We start from the raw sequence: 21,807 nt of genomic DNA, 5'->3' as shown, positions 1-21,807 counted from the left end.
TAAGAAGGGTTCATCCCCCCTGGGGAGGATGTGAATGTGAATCTAATTCCTTCACTAGCTGATGTTTTCGTTTTTTTTTTGTTTTTTTTGCCACAAAAAGTGCCCTCCGTTATCGGGTCACAAGGGAATGTTTTTCTTACTTTTTATCACTCCCTTATTTCTGTCCCTTTTTTCCCCCATCATTTTTTGTAGTGGGATCATCCCATATTTTTGTAAGTATACATGCATGAGACAGAAATAAATGGGATTTTAGTTGTAATCCGGAGATATGTCCGCTAGATGTTAGATAACATTGAGCCAGTCAGTTTTTTTTTTCGTTTTTGGCCAATTAAAGTTCTTTAAATATGTAAAAGGTTTTCCTTTGAAGGTTTTTCCCTAATTTGACCTTTGTTTTTCTTCTTGTTGGTCTCCTTTTGTTAAACCCCCAGATTTAGAGTTCCATCTTAATATAGGATTATTATACCATTGTCAGATATAAATCAACAAGATGTGTGACTTATCCGGCAACTCTGATATGAAATGAAGTTAACCGCGGAACAACGTAAAAAATTTGAATAACGTTTTTTGCAAAGTAAAAATGTTCATGTATTTAATACGAGGTGAAAAATTGGGGTAATATCGCGAATATTGAGAATAAAAACGTCCCAATTTGGACGAAATTATGACGAACAATTTCCAAAACACTCGCCGCTTCATAAATCGTATTAGTTTGATTTTGATATTATAAAAAATTCTTACTCACTTACTGTACTTTTTTTTAAAGATAACGGTATATTTCTACAACAAGTGAAGCTGATGTAACATGATACATAGAATAAATACATGAGTAACTTGAGGGAAGAATTCACCCCATTGGTGGAACTCCCAAAGAGGTACAGTCCACTGGCACTTACTTCATAGAGTAAGACTTGTGGCCACCTGCGCTTCAACCGTCTTGGAGTATTTCCAGACAATGCAGTAAGTTGGGATACTTGTACAGATTCGGATGTGAAGTGATTGATGTGTGGAATTTAATGTAACTGGATCTTGCAGCTTCTGAAACATAGAGGAACGAGGAAATCTTGGTGTAAGGAAGAGTTTGACACAAAGTAAGGAGCTTTAGCAATTCTACGGAGTGTTTTTTGACTGGAAGGATATAATACATTTCTCAGCATTTAAACTATAACCTACCATCTTTAAATAGGTTAGAAAAGGATACTATCCGATCACCATATAAATAACAAGATCGATACTACCCAGGTTAAATTATCGAATCAAATCTCCCCAGTTACCTGTAAAAACCAGTTGCTATGGAGAGAATACTGTAATAAAATACAATTCAGCGATTTACTAGCTGTTTGTTGATTGGTACAACGGCTAAGGTGAAATACCTTAAATAAATTTTCCCTTTTTCAAGAGGCGGAAAAGCGAATCCTTAAACCCGGACTATAATCCAAACTAGCTTTGGAGATAAAGGTGGGGAGTAGAGTGTTTTATTTTCCAAGAAAGAATTCGTCTGCGGTCTCTGGAGAAACGTTAATCTGAGAAGAAGTCAAGGGGATTCTGCACTTCTCTTAGAAGAGTTGGCTCTTACAGTTTTATGTTCTGCTGTACCATCTGTACAATAGGAGCTATTACTTTCTGGCTTTGTTTGTAAATTCTGTTAGCTTTTGTTTTGCTAAAATCCTGGTTATAAATCTTCTACAATTACAGTTCGTAATCTTCTTCTAGTACTTGCATACCAATTCATGCAAAATGGAGGAGTCTCTAGATCAGCTCAGATTTTCAATCTGGTATTGGCTAAATCATTAAACTGATGCTGAAATTGAAGTCCTTTAATAGTATGACGATTTTTTATTCAACTTGAAGGCGCCACGATAACCGAGCGGTTATAGGCAAGACCTGTAAAGCTAAGAGGTATACTATAAATTTCTCATATTAACCATTGGGAATATAGACTAGCACCGCAATATATCTTAGCTTTGCGGGTCTAGCCTATAACCGCCTAAAATACTGTACTATAAATTTCTCATATTAACCGTTGGGAATATAGGCTAATACCGCAATATATCTTAGCTTTGCGGGTCTAGCCTATAACCGCCTAACATTCTTTACAATAAATTTCTCTTATTAACCATTGGGAATATAGACTAGTACCGCAATACATCTTAGTTTTGCGGGTCTAGCCTATAACCGCCTAACATACTTTACTGTAAATTTCTTTTATTAACCTTTAAATAAAATCCAAGGCCTAAGACCGGGAATCAAACCCAATTACCACAATACATATTAGCTTTACAGGTCTCGCCTCTAACCGCTCGGCTACCGTGGCGCCCTATTACAGGAAGTAATTACACTTTAATTGCCGTAATCAATGGAAATGAAAAATAGAAAAAGTGTGGTTATGTAGTTAATGAAACTAATTCACAGAATTTTATTATCTTTCTCTTTTTTGGTTATTTCTTTTATTTTTCGCGCACATAGTGAAACAAAGCGGAAATGAAAGAACAAGAGAAAGAGAGAGGGAGAATAAAGGAATAAAAGCGGCGGAAGTTAGGTCTCTCAAGAGGGTTTAATTTACTCCCCGCTAAAGAGTTGGGTTTGCTTCAATTGGATAGTCGGTAGAGTGTGCACGTGTCTGTAAGTTAATAAGTTCTCGGCTGCAATGTGAATTGTGCAGGGGTGTTCTCCGTTTAGTGTTTACAACCCTAACTGGAACCCTGTTCTGTTCCAGCGGAACCATTCATGGAGCTGTGAAGAGAGAGACGGAGAGAGGAACTGCAGCAAACAAATCTCCCCCCTTTGCTGTCCTAGGACCCCTTCCGCTGCTTTGCCTTTCCAACTGACCACATAACTTTTAATCAAATTTTACACATTCTAACGGTTTCGAAATTTAATTTTGAAACCTGTGGATGGTGCAGTGACGCGATGAAAGAGTGAGAGGGAGGCTTGTTTAAATTTTACAAATTGAATTAACACGCCCTCTAAAACAATGGAAATTATTACGTAATTTGATTGGTTAAAATGTCAATTAAATAATTGTATTTACTTTTAATAAAGTCCTTTAATCCAGAAATATAAATATTTCGCCCTCTTTGGCGTGAAGGAGCTATTTTTTTTCCGAATTCAGGGTTTTCCCGTACCCTAAATAGGTAGGTAGAGATAGGATTGTGGTCTCGGATGCCTGTCAAGTTTGGGTTGCCGTAGGGAGCGTCCTCTTAGTTGGCGACAGGAACTAGGTGTTTCTAACCTGGAGGTGACCTTTTCCAGCCCTTAATGGGGAGGAATTCTCATCTTGTGAAGCCTCTACGGCAACTCCTTATCTAACCAAAACTTCAAACGATTTTCCATTGTCCCTCATAGGGATTGGAAGAAATGGTTATATCCTTTTGAAAGGATAACACAGAGGAGAGTGTGTGCAGACAACAGAGTATACCTAAAGACGGGATTGAGAGAGCATTTTGAGTTTCCCAGAAAGGTTTAGGAGGAGGTTGTACTCTCTATTAGAAGGACAGGGCAGTTTGAGCTTTGGGCAGTAATAACCCAATCAACCGCTCCACTCTCTGATTCTAGGGCATCCCTAGGGGAGATGGGTGTTGGAAGTTGAATTTATTCTGCCTAAGGGTGAGATTGTTGGCGAAGTGTTTGGCACAAGGAGTGTTTTTATCCTAATTTGCCACCTCCACGATCTCTGGAATTTGGCTAGAAAGACTTGGGGGGGGGCATACCAGGGATGAAGAGTATCTCCCTGAAACCATTCCAACATTCAGGGTGCCAACTTTATCTGCTTTAGACAGTCTGCATACTGGTGTTGGAAGGGGATAGCACATAGATCACAGGAGAGTGGTTACCGTGGGCTCCTCTTTCTCATCCCAAGAACTTCCCAATGGAGAAGAGCCTGGGTAGTTACCAGGCGTTCTAGAGAAACATAACGTACGTACAGTACAACCATCTTGGGTGGAGCTTTTTGCTGAGTATTTTTGGGGAGAGCAAAGAGGAGGAGAACCCAGTTGGCGCCAAGGAGGACAATAACATAAATTAGACCCATTACTGCGGGTAGTGGAGATCAGGGGAAGCTGTAACATCCCTCTCGTTCTAAGGAAATCATTTTCTTACAGCAAACTAGCTCAATAACGAAGTTAAATTTTCCTTAATTACATTCCTTATTCCTCGAAGTTCTTGCAGATTTTTTTGAAGCTGAATTTTCTAATTCATTTTCTAATCTCTCAAATTCTAAAAAATTGCTCTTTTTCACAAATCGCTCTCTTGAGTATCATGGTAGGATCAAAAACTTTTGATCAGAGAAGATTTTGATTTCAGTAGAGTTTCAAGACACTGTACATTTTTTGCTCAATGCTTTGAACTCTCAACTCAGCTCAACTATGGCACTACGGCCCGTGTAGGACCTTGGCCTCCGCCAATACCTGACCCCAAGCCCCTCTATCCAAAGCTCCTTCCTTCTCCACTGTCTTACATTTAGTTCCTGGAGATCCTCTTCCACATCGCACATCCAACGCAGCCTAGATCCTCCCTCTCGGTCTACTGCCTCCAGGGTGACCCTCCAGCGCTCTTCGTGGTGCTCTCTCACTCTCCATCCTTAAAAACTCAAACCGGAAAATATTTCACAACGGAAATAGTTCTACTAACGAGTAACTATAAAAAGGAAAAATTAGCTCAGATACAAAACTTTTGATTTCGTGCCCAGCATTTCTACCTTTAAGACGGTGGCTTTTAAGTCCACTTCCTGCCCATAGTCGCTTTCAGCTTTACAAAGCTCTTTATGCTCCCCATTCTATAGGATAACCAAAAGCTTTGCTCCACGAACACACGTTCTGGCTACTTCCAGAAAGAAAGGGTTTTTAGCTACAGGGAATAGAGAGAGATATAGCCTAGTTCCGGCCGCAAGACAATCGTCAATATCCGGGGCGTTAGAACTCTTTAGGGTGGAAGTTAATTAAGCGAAACAAGTAGGTTTCTCTCCCTACTAACTCACCCTTTATATGCCACGCCCAAAATACTTGTATCAAGGTGGCTATGGCTATTATTGTGGAACACTTGGAGTTAAATGAAATGTTTAGATTGTTGGTTTATTTAATTATTTTATTTATTAATTTTATATAATTGTAAATCATTCATCCAAAAAGAACAAAAATAAATTATCGCTAATTGTTCAGGCATGGATTTACGTCCAGCCGCCAATTAGGTGTCCCTTCAACGAAATCATTTTATTCCTGAGGACATGAGTGCATGTTAATGAGGTTAGTTATCTTTTTACTTCCTCCTACTTCCCTGTAGTAAGAGGAAGAACTGTAATCCTGCGGATGTCCGAGTTCAACACCGGAAATGTATCCGTCAATTTCTCTGCATTTTGTTTATGTACATCCATCAAAGTTGTGTAGAGAATTCAAATTTAATAGAAAACTAGAACCATGGTTTTGATCACAATCAGCCAACCGGAAGTACCACTTTTCTGAGTCAATTTTCCGGTTTATTTTATTTTGGAGGGGGGTGGAAATGGCTCCAAAGATTTTCTTTAAACTCAGTGCGCTACTGGCATCTTCAGTATAGTTCTGTAACTTTTATTTGAAACATTTTCATTTCCAGGCACCTTTTTGGGAAAGATGATTGGTAGATTTCGTCCAATGAGTCAAGTTCGTGTATTCCACGGTCTAGGGTTAAGTAATGTTGCTATAACTTCCGTTTTAGGGCAGTTCCTAACGAATGGCTGGGATTGGTAGTTCCGATAAGATGATATTCGTGTGGAATTTAAAGTTTTACTAACTGTTGCTGCCCTAAAAGTTCAGAATGGGAAGAAAATTGTTAAGTTAGAATCCTGAAAGCAGAAGTCTCGGGAGTGTTTAAACCGGATTTGTTTTAAATTCTGTTTTTTTAAGGAAAATTTAAATTCGCGATTATCGATAAGAGAAAGCATATAATTTTTTTTTATTTATCGACGCTTAGTTACATAAATTTTTGCCCTTTATGGACATATCATAAAGATGTAGTACAAGTAAAAATAAAGTTAGTACATAATTAGTCTAATCATGTAATCCTGGTGCCCAAAAAACAAAGAGAAACCGTGAGAAAGAGAGTGGGAAGGAAATGAAGTGTTAAAAGAGACCACTTTACACCCGTCACCATGGTGACAAGCCTCTAGAGAGAGAGAGGGGCAGACAGAGAAAAAACGCCGACAGAAGGATCCAGAGCCGTGTGCATGTACCATGTACCCAATGTACCCAAAAGAAGTAGCACTTAATGTGACAGTAACTCAGAGAACTCTCTCTCTATCTAGTATAACAACCTTCTCTCACCAAAACTTTGCTCACTTATAACCTCTTCTTCATGGTTATATCATGAACATGAAAGAACATGATTCAGCTTGTTTTTTTTTTTTTTTTTGTTCACCTGTTTCATTTTGGCGACATTAAATGGTTATACGTTTAAAAAAAATGGATTTAAAATATTATTTCTTGTAACTTATTTACTGCGACATTTATGGAAGACGCCATTTTAAAATTTACTAATGACTCGCACGGTTGAATAATAAAATGAAAATTTTTTGTTAGTGATAGAAAGATGGCGGAAACGGTTGCTCTTTTAATATTACTTCCTTCCTTTATTCTCGGGACTTTGGTGTGCTTAAATGGTTGATAATGTGGTCTGTCTGACTGGGAGATCCAATTCCTTTCCAGCTGATTATTTTCGTGATCGAGCTATGGGATTGCCTTAGATCGCTCATGTTTGAAAGTATCGAAATATCTAATTAAAGTCGGGACTAAATAAAACCTTAAAAAAAATAAAAAGAAAAGCGTAAATTAACCAAGGAATGCGGACAGAAAAGAATCGGATTAGTAATAAAAAGTTTCTTGCTAAAAAGAAAACACTTTTCACAATTTTCCATACAATTTCATTAACAGTACTACGTTAAAAGAAAAATGACTGGCATAAAAAGCAAAAATGGATGGAGGATGAGAAAGAGAGGGGCTAAATGATCGTTAAGATTAATATTTCGGGGGAACAAATATGAAGTGCCTTGAGTAGAGCATTCAGTGGATCCTACGATCTGCTGGCTTGAATTAACCATCATAATGAAGATGGATGCAGCGGTCGACTTTTATTCCATTCTATACTGATTCACTTCCGTTTTTTTCTTGCTTTTTGTTTCGTTAATTAATATTTCATCAGCACGTAATCATATTACAGCAATTTATTTATTATATTATTACTAAATGATATAACAGGTGGTCGTTAATATCGTAAATAGATAACATTAACTACAGAAATAAATATCAAGGGTTGTATTAACTGTTATGGTCTTTATCTTGCAGTATTTTGATAATTTGTGCTAAATTAAATAATTATTTGGTTTAACAATCTTGGAAGCTAAGCCAGTTATGTACATAAGTATAAGTAAAAAAAGAGTAAAGAAATGCCTATTTTTTCAGGCGGGCTTTACGTCCTACTACCTAAATTAAGTGTCGTGGACGGAGGCGTCTAGCAAACATACTTTATTATAAATTTCTCATATTAACCATTGGGAATATAGACTAGTACCGCAATACATCTTAACTTTGCGGGTCTAGCCTATAACCGCCAAACATACTTTACTATAAATTTCTCATATTAACCACTGGGAATATAGACTAGTACCGCAATACATCTTAGCTTTGCGGGTCTAGCCTATAACCGCTCGGCTACCGTGGCGACTGGCAAACATACTTTACTATAAATTCCTAATATTAACTATTGGGTATATAGACTAGTACCGTAACACATCTTAGCTTTGCGGGTGTAGCCTATAACCTCTCGGCTATCGTGGCGCCATCAGAGAACTGTTTTTTACATCGTAACTTTGTGCACCTTTGGAAACATGCATATATTACGTAACGTATCTTTTAATTCTCCCGGATTCTGCTTATAATGACTACGTTGACTTCACTACGTTCAAAATCGGTGTTACCTGTGATTAGCAGATCGTCAAACCCTTGTTGTTCTTCTAGTGATCACCAAGTAATTAGTTGTATAAGTAAAACCAAGAAGTGATTGTGTTCTCTCCAGAAGAGAGAGAGCCAAAAAGAAATGGTAAGTTCAAGAAGAACTTTGGAAGATAAAAAGGAAGTTGAGTTCCTTATCTCGTTCAGTAGAGCTTCCAAGGATGGTGAATAAGGAGAGGAACAGCTTTGGAATGGCTCCTTTGGGTGAAAACTCTGTCAGACTTCTGGGCATTTAGCTACTCCGGAGGAGACAAATTAATAAGAAAAGAAAGATAATGTGGATAGTGATGATGCACTCAAGGTTCTGGGTGAACTTGGAGTTAGTTCCCAACTGTGTGAATGTAGAAGACATGATAGCCTGATTAGCAAGCTGTTCTGAAGAGGACTAACTTGTGACTTTTTTGGGGGGAACCCGAATCTATGGGATCAGTAGCTCTGAGTGAGTAGAAATTGACCAAGTACCTCTACATCACTTCCGCGCTTCCACTTACTGAGGTTGTCGTCTATTTTGTGGCAGAGGAAATGAAAACTGAAGTATAACGGAGTTGAAAGAGCACAATCTGTCAGTGACGTAGATAGAGAGCACGGTTGATGCGGCTATATGTTCTACATAATGAATAAACATCAACAGAAGTTTGAATATATATTCAAACATAAAGGATTCTCAACTTCAAAACAGCCCCCACTCTCGTGCATTCTTCAGTTAACATAAAAGCCAGTCAAGAAAAACTGTTGTTAATAAAATTAAAAGCAATAATAAAAAAAATAACAAGATTTTCCACGCCCTAATAAAAAAGAATGAAATTTTTCTTTCATTTTAAACGGTTGGGGGTGAAAAGCCTATTTCCCCCCTTATTACGTTTACATTTTTATTTTATTTGGCCACAACAGGAAAAAGGAGGAGAAAAAAATGGAGGATGAAAGAAAACAGAGGGGAAATTCATTGGTACACCACAGTGTGTACACAGGAAGTATCAGCCGACCCTTCTGCATAAAATTTTTCCAAACCATTTCACATTAAAGTGTTCATATATTTTTTTTTTTGTTTTTTGTTTAAGAAGTTGGTAATACTCCTCTACTTTGTAATGTTGGCAGCACACGTTAAATAACTACGTACTTTTTGCTTATTCCTTTTCAATTCGCTGCTTGAGGAATGAATTCAAAACGTTGCAAAGAGAAAATGTACGATTTTTGAAAATTTATCTTCTGAAAATACTTTGTAACTGAAAAATAAAGCTATCGGTGAAAAATCGATATCGACAATTTTATTACTTAACCGGTATCGAGAAGCAACCTAAAAAATAATCTATCTATTTCACAAAAAGGCTTAGCCTCGAATTTAAAATATAATTTCGTAAATGGCTAAAATGAATATTCATTATTTTGAGAATTTAAATGCATAAATAACATTTCACAGGATCTTTTTTCTTTTTGGTTATATGTTTTAGTTTCCACATTTTGGAAAGCTTCCAACATCGAGATAGGTTTTCCTTTTTTTTACTTCCTGTTTCTTGCGACGGAAGAACGTTACAAAATATATGGGGTGAAAATGTCCTAGTTTGGCGGAACAAATACAGCCTTAGTTGTTTAGTCATTTAGTAGGAGCACACACAATTTACTGATCAATTTTGACTATGTCTGGCGCAGTAAATAGGCACCTTTTTTTTTTGCTCGTCCTTCCTAAGAGTTGTTTGTGAAGATTTCCGATTTTGAGTTGTCAAAGGAAATAGACTTTAAAGTCGTATGAGTAGCGCAAAAGAGCTTTAAGAGTTTGATGAAAGTTTAGGTTATTATACTTTTTTTTGTTCATTTTGCACTCACACCTTTAGAGCCATTTATTGGTGGTTATAAGGCGCCACGATAGCCGAACGGTTATAGACTAGACCCGCAAAGCTAAGATGTATTGCGGTACTAGTCTATATTCCCAATGGTTAATATGAGAAATTTATAGTAAAGTATGTTAGGCGGTTATAGGCTAGACCCGCAAAGCTAAGATGTATTGCGGTACTAGTCTATATTCCCAATGGTTAATATGAGAAATTTTTCACTAAAATATGTTCGTTAGACGCCTCCGTCCTCGACTCCTAATTGGTAGTCGTACGTAAAGCATGCCTAAAAAAATAAGCAATTACTTTTTTACTGGGGTTATGGTCTCAAGACTGTTCATGCCTAGACTAGTTGCCTTACTTCCCACCATCTAACCGAATTCCACCATAAACCCAATGTTAGTACACAGGGGAGTGTTGTAAGGCTTAGTTACCAGGAAAGACGACAAGTTTCCTGTGGAAGTGGCTACTCTACTTCCTTCTACGAAGGCTGTTATTCAAAAAAATCAGGAAATATCACAGATATAAACCAGCAGTTCAAGAAATATGGTTACTTTATAAAGCAATACATATCAGTGATGCGGGTATAGCATAACGCTAAACTAGACATTGAAAGACGAACGTTTACTGTTTAACTTCCAGTATAAATGTTGGTCACAATGTGCTGATAATATTTTATACGGCTTGCTTACTTTTCACTTCCGTTTATCTGGGTCCTCGACAGAGAAGGGTTTGTCCTTCCCCAGGATCTAAGGATTTGCAATATCGTGTAAACGAACGAAGGTTTTAAAGTACATTGAATTTTTTTCAGTTAGAAAATCGATTAGTTTCATTTTCTTTTATAAAATAAGGAAACTAATTGAATTTCCGGTTTCTAGTTTTCACCGGAAATGCCCCTGACTAAAAAAAAAACAACATACCAGAAATACTACTTTCCAAACTCGATTTCTCGCCTTTTTTTTCCGAGAATTTTTCGACGTACCCCTGATTTTCAGCACTACGAGTATGGACTTGAATATCCACAGAGAACTGGACCATTCAAGGCCATTCACACTCACACGACCAAACTAAGAGACAACTTCTTCCTCTCTCTTCGTAAACTGCCACATCCACATCACCTTGCCAATAATCTTGGCGAGCCTATAGCTTTCAAGAAGACTGTGAAACTGTGAGACTGTATTAAGATCTATGAAGAACTGAACTCCATTTAAAATATTTATTAGTGAGCTGCGAGAAATTTAAATGTGCATATAAATTTTTCACATAAAGCACAGATGCACTTCATTCGCAATAACAAAAACCTTGCACATTTAAAATTCAATTCTGTTCAATGGTATTGTACTGTTTATTTTCAAATAGAACACAATAGAACTGTTGAAATTGGGCATAATAACAAAAGAATAAAAAAAGAACAAAAACCAAAATAAAAGTCAAAATAAACACAAGAACAAAAAAAAAGAACAATACAAAACAAAAAAACCCATTTTTATGCCTGCAAAACAACAAATAATACATCCACTTTTTATTATTAACATTATGATAAGGGTGGCCACATTGTAGGTGGGCGGTAAATGGTTAAAGGTTTGAGGCGGTGCCTAGTGGCGAAAGCGTGTACTACGGTAGTATCGCTGGCGCTTCAGTCAGCTGTTCGCCAGCCTGGGTTACGTACGTGGCCGCGTCAAACGTTTTTTTTTTCTCTCGTCCAAACACGCGTATTTTATTCAGTAAAGGAAAAGTAAAAAATAAAAATAAATAATAAAGGAAAGCTTATATTTTTCGCATTTTCCGGGAATAAAAGCAAATAAATCTTCGTAATATTTTCAACTATAAAAACTGGTTAGTATCACATTTTTTATTTGATTATTTATTTATTTATTTTTGTAAATGAATGAGTCACCAATTTACATTTAATTTAGTTTTTTATAAAAACTTTTTATTTATCTTCTTTTGACTATTATTTTGACTATTATTTTGACTATAATTTTGACTATTATTTTGACTATTATTTTGACTATAATTTTGACTATTATTTTGACTATTATTTTGACTATAATTTTGACTATTATTTTGACTATTATTTTGACGTCAATTTTTGGTTGTAATTGTAATTTTTTTTCTGGCTTATATTAGATATTTTTTCTTTGATAATAAAAGTATAATTATAATGAAGTCTTTCAGAGTTAAATGTGGCAGTCAGTTATTTATTTTTCTTACTATTTTACAGTAATATAAATGTTTAATATTTTTTTTACGTGAAAATTTTAAATAACTCGTTTTAAGTAACTCGTAAATATAGTTTTTATTAAAGAAAATCCATAAATTGAATGGATTTTCTTAGAAAAAGCTCTATAATTTAGAATTTTCTTTTTTCCAATTTCTACTTCTAGAACGAGGTCGCTGGTTCAGTGCACTTATATTGCATTTTGTTTTTTTCTTTTTTATTTCTCCTCTCCCCCCCTCTCACACACTATTCCTGCAACGTTTTATGCAACAACAATGTGTCATTTTTATTACAGTGCACTTGTAATAAATTTTTAAACCTTAGTATATTTACTAGTATCTATTTTATATATCGATTTGTTTGCAGTATTTTAATTAAAAAAAAAAAGGAGGGGGAAACATTAAATTATATATGTATATTTAGTTAGGTTGGTAGTGCTGGAAAATATTTTTGACTTCAACCCATTGTAGTACGCATGTTTATCGTATCCCTGAGCGGCTTCAAACTTTCCACCATCATCAGAAGTAGATTAATCAGTTATACATATTACCGTCTCGCACTACCCATGATGTCACTGAGTCAATGTGGAAAGTCTTAAACCGATTTAGGATCCACTAAACAAGCGAGCTGCTAAACAATGTGCTTCAAAACTTTTAGCAATACGTAATGAAGAACATTAATACACAATACTACAAGCCGTAAAAAAAAGATTTATTTTTAAGAAAAAGTTGTTTATTAGAGGAGACATTTAAAAAAAAAAAAAAAAGCTTGCAAAAGTTCTTCGAAGTTAAAAAGTCCAAGTATTCAAATTTCCCTAAAAATCCGCCCTCACTTGAAAATATTTTTTACAAATAAATAAATTCGTGTAAAAAAAAGAAGTGATGTAATCGCCTATTTTTTCAGGCCGACTTTACGTCCAACTACCAAATTAGGTGACGTGGAAGGAGGCGACTAAAAAACATACTTTACTATAAATTCCTCATATCAACCATTGGGAATATAGACTAGTACCGCAATACATCTTAGCTTTGCGGGTCTAGCCTATAACCGTTTAACATACTTTACTATAAATTTCTCATACAAATCATTGGGAATATAGACTAGTACCGCAATACAGCTTAGCTTTGCGGGTCTAGTCTATAACCGCCTAAAACCCTTTACTGTAAATTCCTCATATTAACGATTGGGAATATAGACTAGTACCGCAATACATCTTAGCTTTGCGGGTCTAGCCTATAACCGCTCGGTTATCGTGGCGACTAGCAAACATATCGTACTTTTTACATATAAATTTCTCTTATTAAACATTAAGTAAAATCCAAAATATCAAACAGATCTAGGGCGCGAAGTTTAGGCAAGTTCGACGATTGTAATAAGACGAGATAAAAAATTTGAGCGTTCTACGACGAAATTTTCGTTTTATTCTCAAACGCAAAATACTCTCTCACTCACTCTCTCCCTCTCTCGCTCTGTCACACACACACACACACACACATACAGAGAGGGGGGGAGAAAGAGAGAGAGTAAACATTTATTTTTGTATTTCAAAATTAGTATTTCCTTTAATAACTCAAGTCCAGCAATTCTTTAAAAGGTTACAAATTAAAGTGATGGGTTTCCCTACTTCCGTTTTACGATTTTACTATAAAATCATAAACTAGTCTTGAATAGGCAAAATTCATTAATAAATTGAGCCGAAAATGTTTTCTTTTTCACTTTTCCAAATTGAAAATTAAATATTCATAAAGGTATACCATCCTTAAAAGCCTATCTACATCCATCTTGTTTTACGGGAAACTGTACAGACAGTTTGCAACTTTGAGGCCAAGATAAATCAACCACTTGTATGCTTGTACGAGGTTTTGTTAATCCTCCTTCACAGCAACATGATGTGTGTTTGTGATCACGTAGATTTCCACTAGAATTGTGACTCAAGATGGATTACAAACAGAAAATTTCCAAGCATTCATGATATATTAATTACGTAACTTTATCTATCTAAAGTCAGCTGGATCGTAGTTGACAAAGTCTTCGTTTGTTTATTGTATTCAAACTTAAAATTAAAAAAACACTTAGGAGTATAAATGTTAGCTTGTGGATGCGATGTGTGTTTGTGATCACGTAGATTCTTTTTTTGATAGAGTTGTGTCTCATGGGATGTCACGTTTAATGTGGGTACAGTACCATCACGTTGCATTGCCGCAGGAAAACGTGTTTAGACCGGTTTTTTTTTTTTTCAAACCATTATTCACCAGATCTCCCAAGAGCATTAATCAATCAATTCAATTCTTCACGAATTCTGCACCACTCGAATGATGATCGAATTTGGGTATTGTGGGATTGTAATGCTGCTAGACGATTTAACTGTAGCGAAATGAACTCTTAGAGAAACTGAGAAAAATTGATTATATTTTAAAGTAAAGTAATGCCTATTTTTTTTTTTAGGCAGGATTACGTCCACCTACCAATTAGGTGTCGTGGCCGAAGGCGACTAACAAACATCCTTAATTATAAATTCATTTTATTAACCATTAAATAAAATCCAAGGTCTAAAGACAGGGAATCGAACCCACTAAACCAACAATACATCTTAGCTTTGCGGGTCTAGCCTATAACCGCCTAACATACTTTACTATAAATTACTCATATTAAACATTAAAGGTATAGACTATTACCGCAATACATCTTAGCATTGCGGGTCTAGTCTATAACCGCTTGGCTACCCTTGATTATACTTTATATTAATTCTATTTTAAATATCTTTTTAAACATATTATATATATGTTCCTAAGTATGCTTTTTTAAACTATTTCCCTCTCTTAAAAGAAGTATAACTCAGACGTCATGGGACTTCGGGATAAATTCTTCAGTAATGCAATAATTAATTATTGCAAATTAATTTATCAGGGTTCGAACCCCAAATACTCAAGTACTCAGCAGGAATCAATACAATAGGCACGATCCTCATCTGACTTCCTGTTCGCATCACTTTATTTAAATATCTTTTTAGGTTCGTGTTTATGGATACGAGTTCTACCTGGAGCACTTTCAGCTTGTGCGGGATGTTTCTTTAAAAAAAACTATCGGCTGAAACCAAACTGCGATTAGAGCTGCTAATTACGCTTTCTTACGAACTGGATCGAGATGTGCCCAGATTTTCAATTTTTTTACAATACTTTAAGACACTAGAATTGGTCTACGCGTATCTAGTTTAATTTTAGTTTTAACTAGAAATCCAGATTTGATTATTTTGTGCCCTTGCAATTAAAACAGGAAGACCAGTCTCTACTGGACCACGTATATTGAGCAATTTAATTAAATTTTACGACTAGGAAACTAGTCGCACCCAGTTTCCAAACATTTTCCCCCCAATAAATTTTCTTCCCCCTCTCTTCCCACTTTAACAAAACTTTGATCATTTTGCAAGGAAATAATTAATCCAAATTTAGTAATTAATATGAATTATGCCCTGCCATTTAGTTTCGAAAGTAATCTATTGTTTTAATGGCACGCGTAAATTTATTTAGGTCCGGTCTTGTAAAGGGGAGAGTTTGTGAAGCCTGCTGGATTCTAGGGAAAACTATAGAAGCCATTGAAAACTATGGTAACCATTAAACAGTGGGGGGCTGGTTACTTAATTGACCTAATAACTATTATGTGAAGGAGAAACAGTGTTTACTTTATATGCGCGATGTGCGTAAACAAACACTTGTGCGCATGGAACACTTGTCAGGGGGAATAATTTTGTACCCATAAACTTCTTAAGTTGCTATCATATATCTTTATTTTCAGATTCACCTACAAAATTTCCCGTAAGGAGCAAGCACTTTAGTTTATATCCTTGGATTTGGTGGGATAAAAAAAAAACCATAACAATGTAATCAATTGCCGATTGAGGTTTATGTGGCAAAGCTGACTGTACTGAATCAAGGATGTAAAAATGCGGAAACGCTTAGACTGAAGCGGAAGTAGATGTGGTTTTGAAGAGATTTTCCTTTTTCCTCTATCCTTCTTCTCTTCTTTACCTGTTTTATTTTAAGACCGTACCTTTTTTTTATTATAGGGGGAAATAGTTATATTGAGAGGCACGATTTACTATGAGCAAGGCTACAGATGCAAATGGATCTAGAGCATAACTTAAGCTTGGCCTTTTGAAGAGCAGATTTCATAAGGCCAAACGGGACGTACTTCTCTGAGTTCTCATATCTATAGTAAAAGAACAAATACTCTAAAGCCAAAATCTAGACTTCGTTCTTAAGCTATCTGGAGATTCATAACTGTCCGAACAAATTGAACAATAACCTTACCTGTTCCGATCTCCTCACATTTCGAATAATCCATCAAAGAGGAGAATGGCTATTTTCTCCACTACTTTAACAAACCGCCACGTTGGGTAAAGATATATCCTTGAACCCCCAAAGGTACAGTTAGGGATCCGATCAGTAGTCGGCGGTGAGATGACCTTAACCCATACACAAGCCTCTCCGGACGAATGCTGTGAATATAAAGACACTCAGCCTAAGGCGTACATCCCTTTTGAAGATGAGATACGGACACATACGAAACACAACGTTAAGAACGGAAGGTCAGTTGTCCATTCACCCATAATAATAATGGACATCCCCAACCCACGCTGGTTTATTCGCATGTCGTGAAGAAAACAGGCTTAGTTTTATGTCGATAATGGGTAAGCATCTCAACTCTACCGGATGTGGTCACACTTACCTATGTATTACAAATTATTAAGAGTCCCGAAATCATATCCGTTTCATCAGTGAATCTCATACTAGAAGACTTTCTCAGATAGTCTGGCAATCGTCAGGTCGTCGGCTGGTGCTCACACTGATACAGCCAAATGCCTCGCTGTCTCAAACTAGACTGCTCTAGACTTTCAGTCTATTCTGGAAAAGTCCGCGTAAAACCTGAAGAAATTATCAAGTCTCATTCCGGATGGAACTATCAAAAAATACGTGAACAAAGCACAATTTCAACGCTACGATTGAATAAGACGTTATTTAATGAAATGAGAATCGTGAAGATTACTGTTTAATGATTTTTGAGGAATATTGAGGTGCGGTCAATAAATTCAAAACCAAACAGTTATGATGATGTAGCTTAACATTAAACAGGCGCCACGGTAGCCGAGCGGTTATAGGCTAGACCCGCAATGCTAAGATGTATTGCGGTACTAGTCTATATTCCCAATGGTTAATACGAGAAATTTATAGTAAAGTATGCTAGGCGGCTATAGGCTAGACCCGCAAAGCTAAGATGTATTACGGTACTAGTCTATATTCCCGATGGTTAATATGAGAAATTTATAGTAAAGTATGCTAGGCGGTTATAGGCTAGACCCGCAAAGCTAAGATGTATTGCGGTACTAGTCTATATTCCCAATGGTTAATACGAGAAATTTATAGTAAAGTATGCTAGGCGGCTATAGGCTAGACCCGCAAAGCTAAGATGTATTACGGTACTAGTCTATATTCCCGATGGTTAATATGAGAAATTTATAGTAAAGTATGCTAGGCGGTTATAGGCTAGACCCGCAATGCTAAGATGTATTGCGGTACTAGTCTATATTCCCAATGGTTAATACGAGAAATTTATAGTAAAGTATGCTAGGCGGCTATAGACTAGACCCGCAAAGCTAAGATGTATTACGGTACTAGTCTATATTCCCGATGGTTAATATGAGAAATTTATAGTAAAGTATGCTAGGCGGTTATAGGCTAGACCCGCAAAGCTAAGATGTATTGCGGTACTAGTCTATATTCCCAATGGTTAATAAAAGAAATTTACAGTAAAGTATGTTTGCTGGTTTCCTCCGTCCACGGCACCTAATTGATAGCTGGACGTTTAGACCCGCCTGAAAAAACAGGCGATTACTTTACTTTTTTTACTTTAATGATAAGTAGAGTCCACAAATTTTACAATACCCTGAAGAAGGTAATATATTTACCGAAACGTTGGTATGAAGAAACAAAACTTGTTTGCGAATTTATTGACCTCATCTCAGTATGTCCCCAGAAACATCAGTTTACAACGGTCGAAAACCAAAACTATCATTACTGTTTAAATCGAATAATTCGTTAGCTATGGCAAAAATAAAATTATCTGGTTAATTTTTCAAGAAAAAAGGAAAATAGGTGCAGGAAAATCCAGTTTGCAGATAACCTTCATCAAAATTAATTAAAGGTGTCAAAATTTCATTTACCGCAGAGGGATTAATTTGTAATTTAGGTGGTGTAATGCCATTTAACTGGGAAGGCCGTACTAAGTGTATCCCCACTCCAATTAATTAGTAGTGCTCTCCACGAAGTTAATAGTCCACCAAGTCGGCGATAGAGAAATCCTTACATCCAACCTCATGTTCGAACCATGAAGAGCCATCAATTTTACATGGAAAAAAGTACAGATCTTTACTTATAATGGTTGGAATATACCTTCTCTCTTTAAGCTACAGGAAACGTTTTTTTGGTTTTGCGTCATGACAATGCATACTGGACTCCCACGCGGAGGTCCCGGCTGCTGACCCTTAGATTTTCTCTTCCTAGGAGCTTCTTACAGCTCAATGTCCGGTGATGGACAGTGTTGTCTTTAACGAGAGAACACTGTCCGGAGGCCGGCAGTGCACTGAAAAAAGCTCTGGGCGCCAATAACCTTAGATGTTCACGCGCCTTAAATCATTAAAAAAAAAAAAATGACACCTGGGATACTTTACCTAAATTTCAAAAGAGGCTACAGCCTCCCCGCAAAAAAATAATAGACATCCCCAACCCACGCTGGTTTATTCGCATGTCGTGATGAAAACAGGCTTAGTTTTATGTCGATAATGGGTAAGCATCTCAACTCTACCGAATGTGGTCACACTTACCTATGTATTACAAATTATTAAAAGTCCCGAAATCATATCCGCCCCCCACATACTGCTTACCCCCGATTCATCAGTGAATCTCATACTAGAAGACTTTCTCAGATAGTCTGGCTATCGTCAGGTCGTCGGCTGGTGCTCACACTGACGTAATTTCCACCATTTGGAACATCACTAAGATCGACCTTCACTTTCACTTTTGCAAATAGTTCGTGATATCATTGATACAATTATTATCACTTCAAAGCTTGCAAAAGGCCACCTGGAAGGAAGGAAATGCAATTCTGTTTTTCCCTTCCAAGGATTTTTGCATCATCCTACAAATTTCCCTTGAGAAAGGGATTCTGCTACCAGAAGCTTATTCTTACCCTATTGATTATTCAGAACGTATACCTCCATTATTTTTATTTGATTTGTTTTTCTTTTTCAAATGAAAATGTGAGTGATGGGCGGTTGCTGTAGAATCAGTTCATCGTAATGTAAGATTGAATACGTAAAAGTAAAGTAATTGCCTTTTTTTTTTTTCAGGCGGGCATTACGTCCAACTACCGAATTAGGTGTCGTGGACGTAGGCGACTAACCAACATACTTTACTATAAATTCCTCACATTAACCATTGGGAATATAGACTAGTACCGCAACACATCTTAGCTTTGCGGGTCTAGACTATAATCGCCTAACATACTTTACTATAAATTTCTCATATAAACCATTGGGAATATAGACTAGTACCGCAATACATGTTAGCTTTGCGGGTCTAGTCTATAACCGCCTAACATACTTTAATATACATTTCTCATATTAACCATTGGGAATATAGACCATTACCGCAATACATCTTAGCTCTGCGGGTCTAGCCTATAACCGCTCGGCAATCGTGATGCCTGTAAGATTGAATAATTTAGTAAGAATTAAATAGGTTTTGAAATTTGAATTTCGTGGTAGATGTATAAGTAAGAATTTCTTGAATTAGATTATGAGAAATCTTCTTATTTTGGAGATGTTCCTAAAAACTCCAAGTAGCAAATTTAATCTCCTTCTACTGAATTAAGGGAGATGGAGAGTGAGTAAGTGAAATGCAAAAGTGGCCCCCCCAATAAAGATCAAAACTACAAATGTAATGTTGTGGCATAATGAGACAACAAGGCTGAACACCATGATACTGGAGTGGGGCTGGCTGGAGAAAGATGGAAGTAGCCAGCTCCGCCCACCGCACTAAACATCACCACTAGTTTTCCTCCATGAAAACATTGTTAAGCCATACTGAATTTGTAAATGCTGTTAGTTGTTTTCTTCAGGCGAGTCGAGCAGTGGTGAGTGGGGTTACAACTTGTAAGCGGGAGAAATGAGCATACAGAACACTGTGTTGGGTTGGGTTTTTGGGTTCTCTAAACGCTTGTTGGAAATCCAACAACCTACCTCATATTCTAAAACGGGGGGGGGGGGTTGTTAGCCGATGAATCTTTTAACTAGTCTACTCTAGTCTACATGGGTCTCATACCAGGTTGGACAGGATTCAATCGCTAGTTTCTTTGTTATGTTGTTCGGTTGCAGAGTAAAGTAATTGTACCAAATGTATAGATCTCGTTTAAATAGAGCGCAGTTTGGCATACATTATGCACGAACTTCAGGAGGTATACTGAGGCTTCATTTGGAAACCATTTTAGATTACCGTATATTCTGTTTGCAAACATTTCAGCTTACCGTACGTATATTCTGTTTGCAACCATTTTAGCTTACCGTATATTCTGTTTGCAACCATTTTACTTTACTGTATTTTCTGTTTGCAACCATTTTAGCTTACCGTATATTCTGTTTGCAACCATTTTAGCTTACCGTATATTCTGTTTTATTATTTTTTAAATGAAGGAAGACTAAAAAACAATGAAATTCTATCTACTAAATATTTTCTGATTGGCAAATGTTCAGATCATATCTCGGATCTGTTATTATTTTGAGATAACATGGCTTATTATGTATCAACAATTTTCATAGATATATGCTTATAATGTTTATAATCTATCTATTTTCCAGTAATATAATAGTACCATCTGCTTTACCTAGGTTTTCCAAGCGGGTTTCAGGAGTTAGCAAGTGTTTGGCAGGAATATTCCACTATCCTATATAATGGGAAGCTATCTGTAGAATAATTATGAATTTCTGGAGGAATGGGAGTGAAATGACTCCAGGGAGTGGTTATCCCTAACTGCCCAATTCTTCTCCTAGAATTTCCCTAGAGAAAAACTTGGAATGACTCAATTGGAGAGGGGCTACAGTATGAGTAGTTCCATCTAGAAAAAGTGGGGGTTGGTTATATAGATCTACAGTTTGCTGGTATTGCGGAACATCCCGCTTACGAATAAATGGACTCTGGAGATTAAAAAAAATCTACTGCCAAAAACAAGGGACATTATGGATGTAAAACAGGAAATAACTTGTTCAGGATGAAATGAAATGATTAACAGTTTCTAAAGGAAGCTGTATTGCTACGAATGGAAATTGTTAGACCCAATTATTTAACCAAATAGTTTTGCGACCCCCCCCCCAAAAGGCTGAGATATCTGCATGGAGTCCAAAATATTTACAGGGTGACCATATTTTTGAACCCCTTAATTACCTGTCTCCAGTTTTGCCCTTTTGGCCTGAGAATCCTTACCTTATAATGTCTAATTAATCTACTGAAGGATAGGAAAACAGCTCCACCTTAAACTCTACTGGAAAATTCATTATTACCTAATACTTAGAAAATCTATTTTCATGTGGTTATCGCGGCTGGCAAAAGAGAGCTATAAATGTAGAGTAAAAGAAATTTGAGTAGAGACATTTGGTGATGAAAATTTTAGCTGGTATACCTGTTTAACCACTACAAAAGGTTCATTATGTACGTACTTTTTACCTTTATTCTAAACAGAT

The 21,807-nt window shown here is 36.5% G+C and overlaps 1 protein-coding gene across 3 annotated transcripts in view; it reads left to right on the top strand.

Annotated features, from left to right (window-relative positions):
* The first annotated feature begins 11,454 nt into the window (after positions 1-11,454).
* The window catches only part of LOC141454926 (glutamate receptor ionotropic, kainate 2-like), a 381,268-nt gene continuing 370,915 nt past the window's right edge, over positions 11,455-21,807 (top strand). For all 3 annotated transcript variants that reach the window (XM_074129632.1, XM_074129631.1, XM_074129633.1), the window contains exon 1: positions 11,455-11,635. The gene's annotated coding sequence lies outside the window, so the exon portion shown is untranslated. The remainder of the gene's footprint in view (positions 11,636-21,807) is intronic.

The sequence above is a fragment of the Rhodnius prolixus genome, unplaced genomic scaffold, assembly GCF_049639745.1.
Source record: "Rhodnius prolixus isolate KJV_2025 unplaced genomic scaffold, Rpr scaffold_15, whole genome shotgun sequence".
Taxonomy (NCBI): domain Eukaryota; kingdom Metazoa; phylum Arthropoda; class Insecta; order Hemiptera; family Reduviidae; genus Rhodnius; species Rhodnius prolixus.
The sequence above is the reverse complement of the archived record's forward strand: the minus strand, read 5'-3'. Positions and strand labels throughout refer to the sequence as shown.